General features: G+C 40.6%; 1 protein-coding gene and 1 pseudogene across 4 annotated transcripts in view; one reads left to right on the top strand and one right to left on the bottom strand.

Annotated features, from left to right (window-relative positions):
* The window catches only part of Fyb2 (FYN binding protein 2), a 111,714-nt gene that overhangs the window by 53,455 nt on the left and 43,255 nt on the right, over positions 1 to 15,004 (top strand). The window lies entirely within an intron of this gene.
* Positions 6,568 to 7,251, bottom strand: LOC117708352 (small ubiquitin-related modifier 2 pseudogene; annotated as a pseudogene).

The following is a 15,004-nucleotide window of genomic DNA, read 5'->3' as shown; positions in this document are numbered from 1 at the left end:
ATTGCTTAAATTTGTTTTTGTCATGGAATGTTTTATTTTCTCCTTCTATGGTGATTGAAATTTTTACTGGGTATAGTAGTCTGGGCTGGCATCTTTTGTTTTTTTTTTTTTTCTATTGATATTTTTTTCTTTTTTTATTAGATATTTTATTTACACTTCAGATGCCATCCCCTTTCCCCATTCCCCCCCCCCTTAGAAAACCCCTATCCCATGCCCCCTTTTCCTTTTTGCATTTATACATTGTTTTAAAATATTGTTAATCATAGGCTTTATAAGTTTGGAATTGTTCAATCAGAGGTGTAACCCACTGACCAACCTAGATATAGCAACTATCTTTGACTGGTGGAGATACATGAATATCTGCCTCCCTGTCTACCCTCTCTTTCTCTCTTTCATCACCTAGCTTCTCCTCTCCTTCTTCTTCTCCTCTTCTTACTCCTTTTCTTCCTCTCAGTACTCCTCCTACACATCACCCTTCCTGTTAAAATGAAACTTTTCTCTCAAAATACAATTAGAGCATAATTATGCCAATTTGTACCAGTGAGGTACAAGATAGTCCTAATACCCCGTCCATCATTTTGTTGACTAACCAGCACCTCTGTCATCTATCCTAACTAAAACATTTAGTTCTGAACCTGGCTTAGGATGAATGTCAGCTGACGACCATCCACTCAAATCTTTTCTCTTACGGTAAATAGCTATAAGTTTTCAACCCCGTCAGAAACCCAGAATGACTGAGTTAACTATAATTGTGGGAAGCACAAATCATAGCTTCTAAAACTTAGCCAATTTATAGAGACCTCTGAACACCTGAAAAGCCCCTATACTACCGAACGTTGGAGCATCAAATCTTCAGCCTTCTGGCCCAGAATCATCTGACAGACCTTGGTGATGCAGGATTATTAAGGACTGATTACTCTGTCTAGGCAGATATAATCAGTCTACTATTCTGCATGTGTGTCCTTTTCTGGACAGTAATTCGTCTGTAGATGGAGAGAGGCAATTCTTGTCTAGTGGCTGTTACCACACAACTGGAGTAACTCCAAGGATGCTCAATTTCTTCTTAGAATCCACGACAGGAAGCTGTCAGGAGCAGACAGGTCTCTAATCAATATGAACATTAATATATAAATATTTGTAGCGTCAATTCTATGGACTTCTGACGTTTTGAAAACCAACTATCCATGTAAGGTAACCTGGACTGTTGTCTGTTCACTCCTCTCAGCTATTTCTAAATAAAATATGGAAAACACCCTAACAATAAACTCAAAGCCATGAATTTGCTATAGTCCCTTAACTCATAGGTTAACCATCCCAAATCAGTTAAAAAAGTCAAAAATGGGCTGGGTCTAGGCATTGTATTCCTAAATGTGTTATACAGGCACAATGCCCATGAGCGTATCAATATTCATCTCATTTTTATATTAATAAGAGGCTCGTACCAATGAAAACCTTAAATTTGAGATCAAAGTAAATTTTGTACCATTTAAGAATTTATAACTTCATCTTGATAATAAGTATACAGATTTCTACCAGTAGGTTATGGCTATGCAGTAAGTCCTAGCTAATCCCCCCTGTTCCAACAAAACCACTACTTGTCCCTAGAAAGACAGACCATTATTAACCACATTAGTCCCCAAGCTCAGGGAATAGGGGTGCTGACTCTTCTTTAACTTCTTCAAGCTGATTAAGAGCGTTGAGATTTTAGAAGAGGGGTGGGGGGAAGAGTAAGTTGATAAGCCTCTGATGCTGTGTCTTCACTGAATCCAGATGGAATTCCAGGACATCAGAGGTTTGGGCAGGTCTGCTCAGTATGCTTGATGAGTAGATACACCAAGGCTGTGTAGTCTAAGATACTGCCTGAGTTCGAGCGCCTGGGATCCCTGCTTCCTCTGGGTTCTTGGGGGTTGGGGGTAGAGCTGCCACCCAAGATCTGCTCAGTGCTCTGGCCCAGACAGGAAGGCGCATCTTTTGTTTTTTAAAGGCTATAGAACATCTGCACAGGCCCTTCTAGGTTTTAGAGTCTCATTGAGAAGTCAGGTGTTATTCCAATACATCTACCTTTATATGTTAGTTGGTCTTTTTCTCTTGAAGTTTATAATATTCTTTGCTCTGTACTTTTAGTGTTTGGATTACTTTGTGCTGAGGGGACTTTCTGTTCTGGCCCAGTGTATTTGGTGTTCTGTGCGTTTCTTGTACTATGATAGGCATCTCCTTCTTAGGTTAGGAACATTTTCTTCTATGATTTTTGCTGAAAATGTTTTTTGTGCCTTTGGCCTGTGTTTTTCCTCCCTCTGTTCCTATTATTCTTAGATTTGGTCTTTTCACAGTGTTCCAGATTTCCTGAATAGTCTGTGCCAGGATATTTTTTAGATTCAACATTTTCTTCAACCAAAGTATCCATTTTTTAATTGTGTCTTCAATGTTTGAAATTCTCTTTTCTAACCCTTGTATTCTGTTGGTGAGGATTGCCTCTGAGACTATTGTTCAAGTTCTTAAAATTTTTATCTATCTCCAGGTTTCCCTCAGCTTGTTCCTTCCACTTTGTTTTTTGTGTTTTCATATGTTTCTTTAAAGGATTCATTTCCTCTTTAAGGACCCCTATCATATTCATAAAGACCGTTTGGAGGTCTTTTTCTTGTGCTTCATCTACAGGGCCTGCTCTGATAGGGTTGGTGGGCTCTAGTGGAGGCATATTGTCCTGGCTGTTAGTTATTGTGTTATCACTCCAGCATCTAGGCATCTGGGTTAGGGATTACTGTAATTCTAGGTACTGATATTGTATCTCATCTTTGTTGAGGAGGTGTTTTTCCCTGCCTTGGTCTCTGTTGACCTTCCTGGTTCTTAGGAGAATGTGGTGGCAGTGATCAATGGTAGGACATTCTTCTGGTACCCTGCTAGATGTGGCCATTGTGAGTTCCTGGTCCAATGTTTTTCTTAGGTAGTGAAAATGTTTAGGAATGGGAATGAACTGGGAATGGGGGTGGGGTGGGTGCTGTGAGAGCCTGCAGGAGGGAAGAAAGCAGGTGTTCCACCAGGATCTGTTTATTCCCTAGTAAAGGGGGCAGAGAATGAGGAAAGGCCACAACAGGTAGTCTGCTATAGAACTTAATATAACACTAGGGATTCAGTTTGATGGAGTTGAGGGAGAGTGAAGATATAAAGCTCACCTACCTGCTTCACTGGGCTACTTGCTTCTCTGTCTGGCTTGGCAGTTGGGTTCCCAGGAAATGGCATTGGGGTTGAGGGTTGGGATGAAAAGATCAGTGGAGAGAAAGGTTGCAGGAAAAGATCTATGTGATTCACTGTAGATCAGGGGCAGAAAGGGAGGTGAGGCTATAGCAGGCAGTCAGCTACAGAGCTGGCTATGAGACCTGGGAGATTGGATCTGGAGGAGAAGAGAGCGAGGTGAAGATCTTCAGTTAGCTTACCTGCTTCCCTGGCTACAGTGGTCTGCCAATAATTTCTTCATCATTTTTTACTTCTTCTGTTGAGATCTCTGTTCAGACCCATAGCCCATTTTTTGAATGGGTTATTGTTTTTTACTTTTTTTTTTATATAGTCTGCATATTAATTCTCTATCCAGATATATAGCTGGCAGAAATTCTCTCCTACTCTGTGGGCCCCTTTTTCTCTCAGTTGATTGCTTCTTGAGTCACACAGAAGCTTTTTAGTGTTTATGACATCCCACTTGGCCTTTAATTTTTGGGCAAATGCTGTTCTGTTCGGAAAGTCTTTTCTCACATCCCCATCCTGCAGGGCACTTGGGGCACTGCCCGTGTCTTCTTCCAGCACTTGCAGTGTTTCAGTTTCACGTTAAGGTCTTTGATCTATTTTGAGTTAGCTTGTGTGCAAAGTGATAGACACGGGTCTGATTCCGTCCTTCTACATGTGGTCAACCAGCCGTCCCATCACTCTTTGTCAAAGATGTTATCTTTTCTGCAGTGTGTATTTTTGGCATCATTGCCAGGTATCAGATAGATGTGGTTATGTGTACTCTGTATGCGTGGGTCTTCTGTTTTGCTCCATTGTCTATATGTCTGTTTTGTGTCAGTGCCACACTGTTTTTTTTTTTTTTTAAACTGTAGTTCTACAATATACCTTGAGATCTGGGATGGTAATTCCTCCAGCAGTGTTCTCTTTGGTTCATGATTGTTCTACCTTTCCGAGTTTTTTATGTTTCCAAATGAATTTTAAGACTGTTTTTTTTTTTTTCTATTTCTTTAAAGAATGAGATGGGGATTGTGATTGGGAAATCATTGGATTGGTAGGTAGCCTTTGCTACTTTCACAATACTAACTCTCCCCATCCATGAGCATGGGAGTGAAAGCCTTTGATGGCTTCCACTGCAGCACGAGCTACTCAATCTGTGGTTGACTTCACCTAGTGCGTGCTTGACATGAGTGTATGTCGGAGTTGTGATCAACAACTCAGACCCTGGAGCCAAATGCCTGGCTCCTGTTCTCTGTTGTCCCACTTACTACTCTGGGAAGTTTAATTATACCTCAATTTCCTCATCTTCATAAGGAAAGAATCAGTGTTTACTCCATACAAATAAATAATCTGACACATATTATTAAAATAGTGCCTGGCATACAGTAGTGATCAGTAACCATTAATTGGATAGTATTTACATGTCCCTATGAATATAATCAAAAGTTTGATAACCTAACATCAGAGTTAGCCACATTAATTTTGAAATTTATAACAGAGGAGCTGGTATATCTTATAAGCTTATCTAGTACTTTAATAATATTTACTTGGTCCTTATAGGTTTGAATGTTTTTGTGAAGAGAATTACAGATACATAAATAATGCAAAGGTGCCTAGGATTGAGAGGTACTGTATTTATTGTTTCACAGGTCAGAATGCAATTAGTCAGACCATGCAACGAATGGTAGTAAGTTGTGTGTGTGAATGCATGTTTGTGTGCATACATAAATATGTAAAATATACGCAAAGATACATATACACAGAATGTGTGTGTGCTTGCTGTAAGAATGGTCTAATAGAAGAGATAGCAGTGATAGCAGAAACGGAAGCCCCTGTGGGAGGAGTGGAGAGCAATGTGAGCAGGGCCTCATATCTTCCCGATGTGTGCTTGAAGTGCTGTCACTTTTGTTTGCTGTTAAATGCCATAGAGAAGATGCTTGTTTCCTGAAGACGTACACACGCAAATGTATCCCGGCTTCTAGAGCGCCAAAAAGCCTTTAGTTCACTGTTGAATTTTCATTTACTTATTTATGTATTTGTTCCTTTTGTCCACTTTAAGCCACCTTGCCTCTGGCCTCGTTCGCTTGGTCCTTGCTGCTTCTGCTGAAGCCTCTACGGTGCTGATGTGCACGTGAACTTAAAACTAATTTGTAGCAACTTACGTAATATCATTGTGCAGAAAAGAACACCAAGAAGGTATTTAATTATAGTGTATGTACATTTTGAAAAAAAAAAAAAAAAACAAGCAAGCACTGTAAATTAGAATACTTCTAACAATACAATTGAATGGAAACAAATTCTCCAAAGCCAGTTGGCAAACAACAGTATATTACAAAAGGCCCAGATGTGATTAGTATGTTTCTAATTCTGTGGCATTAATGGTTTAGGCCAATTTATTTATATTAACAAAATTAAGACTCTCTAATTTCTTTTTAACATCAAATACATGTATCTTACTCTGAATAGAATTTTTAAAAATTTCCTTAGGATTATGCACAACCTACATCTATATCTGCTATAAAACTTGCTTCGTTACCTATTGTTTTAAATTTTTTTTATATGGAATAAAATTTCTTAATTAGTGGGAGGAGGTGGGCTCCATGTTGAATATTACAATAAACAGATATTTTATATCATCTCAGCATCATCAGAAACTGATAAAGGGACTGGAGAGATGTTTTAGTGGTTAAGGATACTTGCTCTTCTTGCAGAGGACCCAGGTTTAGTTCCCAGAACTCTCGTGGTGTCCCACACTATCTGTCTAACTCCAGCCCAGGGAGTCGAATATTCTCTTCTGATCTCTACTAAGTATATGTGTGGTGCACATACACACATATAGGCAAACACTGATACACATAAAATCAATCTGAATATCTTTAAAAAAAAAAAACACAAGAAGTTTATTTAAACAAGACACTTGACTTGAAAGGAAAACTATCTAGGATCAGTTTGTTAAAAAGTAATTTATCCCTACTTAAAGACAGATTGCCCTATATGTAACAGCTACCCACAAAAAAGTTATAAAATTGTTCTTGGTTTTAATAATAATAATACATGAAAAACATTAAAATTCTCCAGTTGAACAAGGTAAGCAAGGATTTTGTGTGGTTGGGTTCTTTTGTTAAGACAATGAGAGCAAAATAACTTACTGGAATATAAAGAGTGGAATGAGCATGCCACTGATGGAGAAGGGGGTATTTTCACAGACCCAGTACTTTCCCCCAGACCATCTCCATCTGGTGTCAACCAGAACAGAACATTGTCCATTTAGTTTAAAAAAGGAAAAGAAAACAAGAGCGATATGCTTGTGCACATACACCAATTACTTTATGTACCATAAAGAAATGGGGCAAGGGAAATGGAAGAAGAGAGAAAACCATACTGTGTAGTCAGGATGTGGAGGGACCAAATTGTGGCTTTCTCTGTGTAGCCCTGGCTGTCCTGGAACTCACTCTGTAGACCAGGATGGCCTCGAACTCAGAAATCCGCCTGCCTCTGCCTCCCAAGCGCTGGGATTAAAGGCGTGCGCCACCACCACCCGGCAAATTGTGGCTTTCTAATTGAAAATGTATTCTTGATCTATAACAAACTTCTGGAGTAAAGTGGCAAGTTCCCTTTTTAGTAGACACCTCCCTCCTGTCTGCTGCTGGAACACACCAAGCGTTTCTTCATCCTCCATTTCCAACTGGGCAGGTGTGCTGTTTCATCATTTGATTGCCCATCAAACCAGAATCCCGTCTGCCTCATTGACAAACCCTGTTCACAATAAGCTTTCATTAGTTTACTAAGTGTGGTGTGTGTGTCTTAATCTTAAACTGCATCACAGAACCATCCTGTCCCACCACCTTCAAATTAATATGATCGTTGTTCTCAGTCTTGACTCCTTCCTTGGGGTTCTTGTCGGCCATGGCTCGATCCGGAGTTTCCTCAGCTGCTGCTTCACAAAAGAGGCACCAGGTCCGCACTGAAGGAGCACACAAGCAGCACCAGGAACAGCTGAAGGGGGAGGCAGGGGCGGTGGATGAAGCAAAGGGTGCGCATGTCCTGAATATCTTTTGAAGTTTACAAAAGGATAATAGGCCTTGGATCAAACTCCCTATTCAAGGTCTCAACCAAGGACAGCTGATAACACCTATATCTCTAGTGAAGCCTCTGCCCCTCTCTAACCATTTGCTTTGTTGTTGGGTGGGTTGTCACGTTTAACCATTATCTCATGTGGAGAAGGAAAAGGTTCTCGTGCTTATAAAAGGAAAACTCCCTTTGACCATACAATTCTGTGACTCTGGCACAATCACACTTTGCAATTCTTCTTAGCTAGATTAGATGTCAGGGTTTTATTTTATTTTTATCAGTGTGTGAGTGTGCAGTGCATGTAGAGGTCTGAGAACAACTTGTGGGACTCATTGTCCCCCTTTCGCTGTGAGTTCTGGGTCTCAGACTTGGGTCCTTGGACTTCCACTGCAGGCTCCTTTACACACCGAGACTTCTCAGTGGTGGCCCTACGTGTCACGATTGAACTTAGGAGAGGATTTCTTAGAGTGAAGGGCTTTGGAGGGGTGGCCCTGCACAACTATTTGTTAGTGGGAATTTGCCAAGTTTGGGACCTCAGATAAATGTGAAGTCAAATTCTCTCGTATTGCTTCATGCCGGTAGACCGTCACAAGGGGCACTAGCTCCTCAGTGACTCCTGTTCTTTCTTATCCTAAAGTCCGTGTTCTATTAGAACCAAAAGTAGGTGCAACGCTCCATGCTAGTAAATATAAGAGGACATGTGTGGGTCTTGATATTAAAGTTTCAACCTTTCCAATTCTTTAGATCTTCTGGAACCTCCTTTCAGCCGCATTTTCTGACCTGCCAAATTATATGTGTGGCTCCAGAAAAATCAAGAAGGGAAATTTTATTTTTCTATCTGGTAATACACAAAATCCCCCCATCATGAAAAAGTGAAGGTCCTAAGAATCTGAATGGTTCCGCAGACCATGCAGCAAGAGATGAGTCTAAGTATGATACCTAACATACGGTGAACCCTCAAGAGATAGTAATCATTATTGTGATGAATAAGTTTACTGTTTGAGCACATAGTTTGTTGAATAAACCATCGGAACTCCATCTATGGAGAATACAGCTGGGTATGGGGGCTGACACACTTCTCTAAAAGACACAAGGATTGTACCAGGATCCTAGATTAATGGCCTTCTAGTAGATGGGCCAGGAGAACCAACAACAAGAAGCCCCGTATCTGTGCTTCAGCCAGAACATACTTACTCAAAGCTTCATTTGGAAGATTCCAGGTGTCAAAACAAACTTCAGGAAATTCTAGTTTTTTAAGCTGTCTTTAACATTCACATCGCAGGTAAGAGGAGATCGTTGCTTCTTGAAGAAAAGATGATCATGATGAAGGCATTAGTAAGAAACATTAAAGCTTTATGATGCTGAGTTTGAATTATGAGACAGTCCTCATAGGAAAGTATGAAATTTAATGTTATATCTGTAATAAAGGATCTTTATAAGATATCTCCTAACATTCTTTAAAATATAATGTTACCAATGTAATATTACCAGTATGCTTTTGTGGCACCGTTATGCAGAGGAAAAATATTTCATTCAAAATCCACACTATATCTGTAAAGTAGATTCCGTTATTGGTATTTTACAGAGTGGAAAATGGAAGCTGAAACTGTTCATCCTGTGCTTTCAGGCTGGCATTTGAGGAGAGCCTGGGTTCAGTTTCCTTCTGTCTGCAGCCAGGCCTAGTTGCTGTGCTCTCTCCATGGTCCTAGCATTCTGTACGCATTCTTCATAAATGTGGAGATAAAGAAATTGAACCATAGAGCTCTATTTACACAAGTTCTCTATATTGATCCACACAGTTTAAAATTGAGATGGATCTTAGATCTAGCTCCAATGTCTTGGAAAAGGCAACACGTTCTTAGCAAGAAAGGGAGTTTAAGTACCACCCACACTGTCTCCTTCCTAATGGTGAACCTACAAAATAATCCTTGTAAACTGATCTGAAAGATGCTGCTGCTTCCCACCCTTCCTCCTCCTCTTCTTCTTCCTCCTCCTCCTTTTTCTTCCTTTTCCTTCCTCTTCCTCCTCCTGTTCTTCCTCGTCTTCCTCTTCCTCCTCTGCTTTTTCTTTTCCTTCTCTTAGAAAAACACTTGGTTAAAGCCCTTTATAATTATCTAAAATCAGATACTTATTCATTTCTGACAAAGTTTATGCAAGAAATTGATTAGATATCCTCTTTCAATTCCTCGGAAACTGTTTCTTATTAATAAGGCTAATTTCCCACGGATCTGATGAAATCATTAAGTCAGTAGAGCATGAGATACACAGCGCACCCTCTAATTTAGCAAAGGTTCTCTCAATAATCTTCTGCCGGGGTGGTGGTGGTGGGGGGTGAAACTATGAAAGAAAACAATTACTAAAGTATTAGAATTCAAAGGTTTTCTTTTTCAGCAAAACGGAACGAGTCCTGTAGAGAACATGCAAATACAATGTAGAGAATATGCAAATACAGACCAGAAAAAAAAAAAAAAAAGAGATGGCTCAGAGGCTAAGAGCACTTACTGCTGCTCTTGCAGAGGATTCAAGTTCTGTTCACAGCACTTGTCAGTCAGCTGACAACAGCCTGCAAGTCCAGCTCTGGGGTATCTGATACTGTCTTCTAGCCTCCACAGGTAGCCTTATGCAGATGCAAACACACACACACACTAAAATTAATGTAGTTTCTAAAAACATAATAGAAAACAATGAAATTAAATAGCCAAATTATAAATATTCAAATTGTTGAAGGAGGGAAAGTGAGTGGATAGAAGGTGCTTGCATTCTATGGAGGGAATAAAGGGAGATAAGCGTGCAGCTTTCATTTCCTGTGACGTCAGTGAACATACCCATAGATGGGAAAGTAAGCATGAGCCCTAAAATGTGAGGCCCTCCTGTGTGCGGAGGTGGAGGGATTGCATGTGCTGATTTCCTCTCCAGTCTCCCTACACGTGACGTGAGGGTGCCTCTTTTGGCTCGCTGCACAGCTATACTTCTTGCCTCTAGAGCCAACGGCTATTACAGATTCAGGGGAGTGTCCAGACAGACTTTTCCTATTTTAGAACTACAAATTCACTTGCTTGTTAAAATAGAACATTAAGTTTTTGTATAAAAAGCAGGTCACTCTACCTTCCGTAGCTTGTTGTTTGGCAAAGCGGTTTCCTAATCAGACGTAGGCAAGTCTGGTCTGTGGAGTTGAATGGCTGAGCTACAGCCTATCAAAATGAACATCACATTCGCTCACGTGGTCCTCACTGGGGAGCAGCTAACCTGCTTGAAACTTTCACTTATGCGGTTGATCCAAGTGAGTTCTCCAGAGCCACTCACTTACCAAAGAATAGGTTTGCAAAATGATAGCAATTAAACAACTCCAGCTTTACAGGATTTTGATGTATCATCTCCTATATTGGTTGTGCCAAGTCTCTCCCAAACAATATAAAGATTCACTATTTCTCAATTTTCCCACTGAACATGGTGTCATCCTCTAGCTGGGATTCATGCAGATCTGATGGAGTGAACTAAATTGTCCTCCCTTCCATTTTCCTGTTCACTGTGAGTTGAAGGATGCAATTTTGTGTGTGCTTGGCTTTTCTGTGGTGACTGTAATGATTCTGTCCAGCTTTCCATGGGCTATCCCTTTTCTATTGATGAAGTTTCTTTTTGTTTTGTTTTGTTTTTTTTAATTTATTTTTTATTGGATATTTTATTTACATTTCAGATGCTATCCCCTTTCCCCATTTCTCCTTCCTAGAAAACCCCTATCCCATACCCCCTTCTCCTTTTTGCTTTTATACAATTTTTTAAATGTCAACCAAAGGCTTTATACGTTTGGTAATGCTCAATATCAATCAGAAGTGTAACCTAATACCCAACCTAGATATATCAACTATCTTTGACTGGCGGAGACATGTGAATATCTGACTCCATGTCTGGCCCCCTCTCTCTTTCTCTCTTGTCACCTAGCTCCTCCTCTCCTTCTCCTCCTCCTCTCCTTACTCCTCCTCTCTGTACTCCTCCCACCTTAGCTCCTCCTACATATCACCCTTCCTATTAAAATAAAACTTTTCTCAAAATACAGTTAGAGCATAACTATACTAATTTATGTCAGTAAGGTGCAAGATAGACCTAATACCCAGTCCATGATTTTGTTGACTAAGCAGAATGTCTGTCATCTCTCCTAAATAAAAGACTTAGTTCTGAGCCTTAGTTCTGGCTTTTTTTTTTCTTGGCTTTAGAATGAATGTCAGCTGAAAACCATCCTCTCAAATGTTTTCTCTCAAAGTAAATAGCAAGGATTAGCTATGAGACTATAAGTTTTCAACCCTATCAGAAATCCAGAATGGCTGAGTTAACTGAGATTATGGGAAGCACAAAGCATAGCTTTGATGAAGTTTCTGATAGGATTTATGCAGATATTAACACTGGTTTGCACTTTGTCATTAAATATGGTATTCATTGGAGACCAATCTAGTTAAAAAGAATTTAACCCCACAAAATGGTTTTTGGCATTTATTAAAATCTGATGTTTTTTTCCATTAAAACTGTGATTGATTAGAAGTGATATATTCTCTATGATTGAGATATCCTTGTGATTGTGAAATAAAATCTTTTGTTTCAGAAGTACTTTTAATACAGATTAATTTATTTTTCTAGGAATTCACAATCAGGGCTAGGTTGAATCTTTGTAAGTGAGCTTTGAACTCTTGGTTTTCTTTTATTATTTGATCATATTGTTTTTCATGTGAAAATAATGCACATTAAGAAAATAATTCTTAAAATTAATAACTTCACCTTGTTTCTATTTTCTGAAACGTTTTCTTCACCTCCTTAGTAGGGGCTGGGGGCCGCTGAGAGTTAAAGTGTTTGCTGCACAAACACAGGGACAGGAGTTTGTTTTTTCTTGTTGGTGTTGAACCTGTGCTGGCCAAGTGTCTGCCTTCTGCTAGTGCTGATTCACCTTCAGGAGTTTCCCTATTCTGTGTACAGGGACCCCTGCTGGCCACACCTGTCTTCACAGGTATGACTGGAACAGGTTCTCCTTCCCTCTTGTTTTGATTTGTTTGTTTTTCAAGGCAGTGTTGTAGTAAGAGTTAATCTCAATCGGGGGTTTCTACCCTGCCTTTGATCATTCTGTTCCAAGAAAAAAAAAAAAGACCACAAAAGCTTGTTATTTATGATAAGCCCTTAAAGCACTGGAGGTGGGCAGAGATCTGCCCTCTATGCTGTTAGTATCTACTTCCTGTCAATAACCCTGCATTATAACTTGCCATGTTACATCTGGGCCACTCTTAACTCAAACTGGCCAGCCCTCGTGGCCATGTTTTCATTATTCACCTAACCCACGGCATTTTCTCCTCTCTCCACCTTCTTCTCTTGTGGTCCTGCCTCAGTCCCCAAGCTCCAGGAACCAAAACCTCACCTACCTCTCTTCTGCCCGGCTGTAGGCTGTAGGCATCTTTATTCAACCAACAGTTTTAAATTAAGGAGCAAGGTTACATAGTATCAACTTGGTATATGTGAAGATTTCCTCATTCCTCGAGCAACCAGACCTTGGGGGCCAGTGCTAAACATAGCTACAGACCAAACCTCAACAAGACAGATTGTTTTCAGTGTAGCCTTAGCTATCCTGGAACTCCATCTGTAGGCCAGGCTGGCCTCAACTCAATCCACCTGCCTCTGCTTCTGGAGTGCTGGGATTAAAGGTGCACACCACCATTACTACCCTCTTGAATCTCCCCAGATTGAGTTCTTTGGGGTAGCTGATGTTCTAAATGGAATTGTGTCACAAGGTCAGTTGGGATGTGGGAGGCAAGCACAGTGCTGAGATCTCTGCAAATTAAAGTGCTGCTTATAACACACACTTGCCCCACCCGTGTGTGTGTGTGTGTGTGTGTGTGTGTGTGTGTGTGTGTGTGTAACTCCACAGGCTTAAATGCAGGCTCCCTCGCTTGTGGTTGTTCCCTGTTTTTAAGGCATCTAAGATAGCTCAGTTTTATTTTATATATCTATATCTCCAAATCTATATCTATACCTGTGTCTACATCTATACCTATATCTTGCTATAGATACGGGTCTTTTGCCTACATGTGTATTTATGTGCTACATACGTGCCTGGTACCAACAGAAGGCATCGAATCCCCTAGAACTGGAGTTGGCATGTGGGTGCTGAAACCCAGGTCCTCTGGAAGAACACCCAGTGCTCTTAACCACTAAGCCACCATTTCAGCCAGGTAGCTCAGCTTTGAATAATAGACTCCCTCTCAAGATGGCACCCAGCCTCTGCCCTCCTCCTCTCACAGGCTAGCAATGCCAGCCTTCCCTACTGCTGACCTACCGCCAGAGGAACTGCTGCCTAACCAAAGTCTACAACTAGATTTGAGGGGCCTGGCCACTGTGGCTTGTCTTGCAGGGTAAGACTGTCATTCTCCTTGCACCAGCATCACCTGCCTTCTCATTGGATGGGGCTTCTGAAGCCCCTTCCCCAACCAGGAAACCATATTGTCCTTGGCTTCCGTTTGGCCGGCTGCTAGTCTTTTTGTTCTGCTTTTTGTTCTTTCTTAAGCTACCTTTTATCCTTAACCAAGTCACATGAAGGCAGCTTCTAGCCTGCCATCTTACCCCCACATTAATCGGCTTCATTAATCTCAGGAACTATATTTATGGGCTAGGGAAATGGCTCCATCAGCCAAGTTCTTGCTCTGTAAGCACGGGGACTAATTCAACCCCCTATAACCTTATAAAATAGTCAAGCTTGGTGATACACATTAGTAATCTCAAGGCAAGCAAATCCCTTGCCAGTCACCCTAGCTGTTCTGGGCCAAGTGAAAGTCTCTGTCTCAGGAAGCAATGTAGATGGTCACCTAAGGAATGATGCCAAAGGTTGAACTCTGGCTTCCCCATTCAGGAGCATAGAGGCGCACCAACATGCACACATGAACACACGTGTACACATACAAGAAGGTTGTCTTCATGATTTCTTTATCTCTTTTCTCTTGTTCTTAAGTACATAGAGTCTTCTTTTTGGGGATCTCTTATTTTTACCTAATAGTTACTATTATTCATGTAATTTCTTCAAATACTTAAATCACACTGTAGTAAGTTTATTGTCTCCACCGCTCACCTCTTTCCATTGTTCTGCTCACATTATTCCATGCTTTTCAGATTTTGACAATAAGCTCGCTTTAAGTGAGGATTGTTTCCTTTGAAAGCTTAGATATTGTGGACATGAAAATATTTCTATCCAAGTATACCGGAGTCACTTTATAATGCAATGCAAACTCAGGTCTCACTCCCAAGCAATTAAGAAATAGTTTACTATGAGCCAAACATGAAAGAGGATGGCCTGGAGTTGTGGGTGTAAGTTGCCCCAAATGATTCCCAAATGAGGAATCAGTTACATGAAACTTTTATAGATACAGAACAAAAGAAAGCCACAAATCAATGAATTTGCCAAGTACATTGAGGGAGGCACCGTGGATTGAAGCAAAGTAAGGAAGTCTCTGCTCTATGATGCTGTATGATAGTAGAATTAACTTTGGGGAGGGGGTGCTAGTGGTCTGCTCAGTTAATGCTTCCAGCATTTGTAAGGATTAAGTCAAAGTGCTGTTAGATCACTTACAGAAGTAGCTGACACATGGCTATTGAGAGAATTATGGGGCTGATGAGATGACTCCACAGGAAAAGGCCTATAAGCCTGATGACAAGAGGTTGATCCCTGAGTCCCATAAGATAGAAAAAGCCACCT

The sequence above is a fragment of the Arvicanthis niloticus genome, chromosome 5 (assembly GCF_011762505.2).
Source record: "Arvicanthis niloticus isolate mArvNil1 chromosome 5, mArvNil1.pat.X, whole genome shotgun sequence".
Lineage (NCBI taxonomy): Eukaryota > Metazoa > Chordata > Mammalia > Rodentia > Muridae > Arvicanthis > Arvicanthis niloticus.
This window is presented reverse-complemented; position numbering and strand designations above follow the sequence as displayed.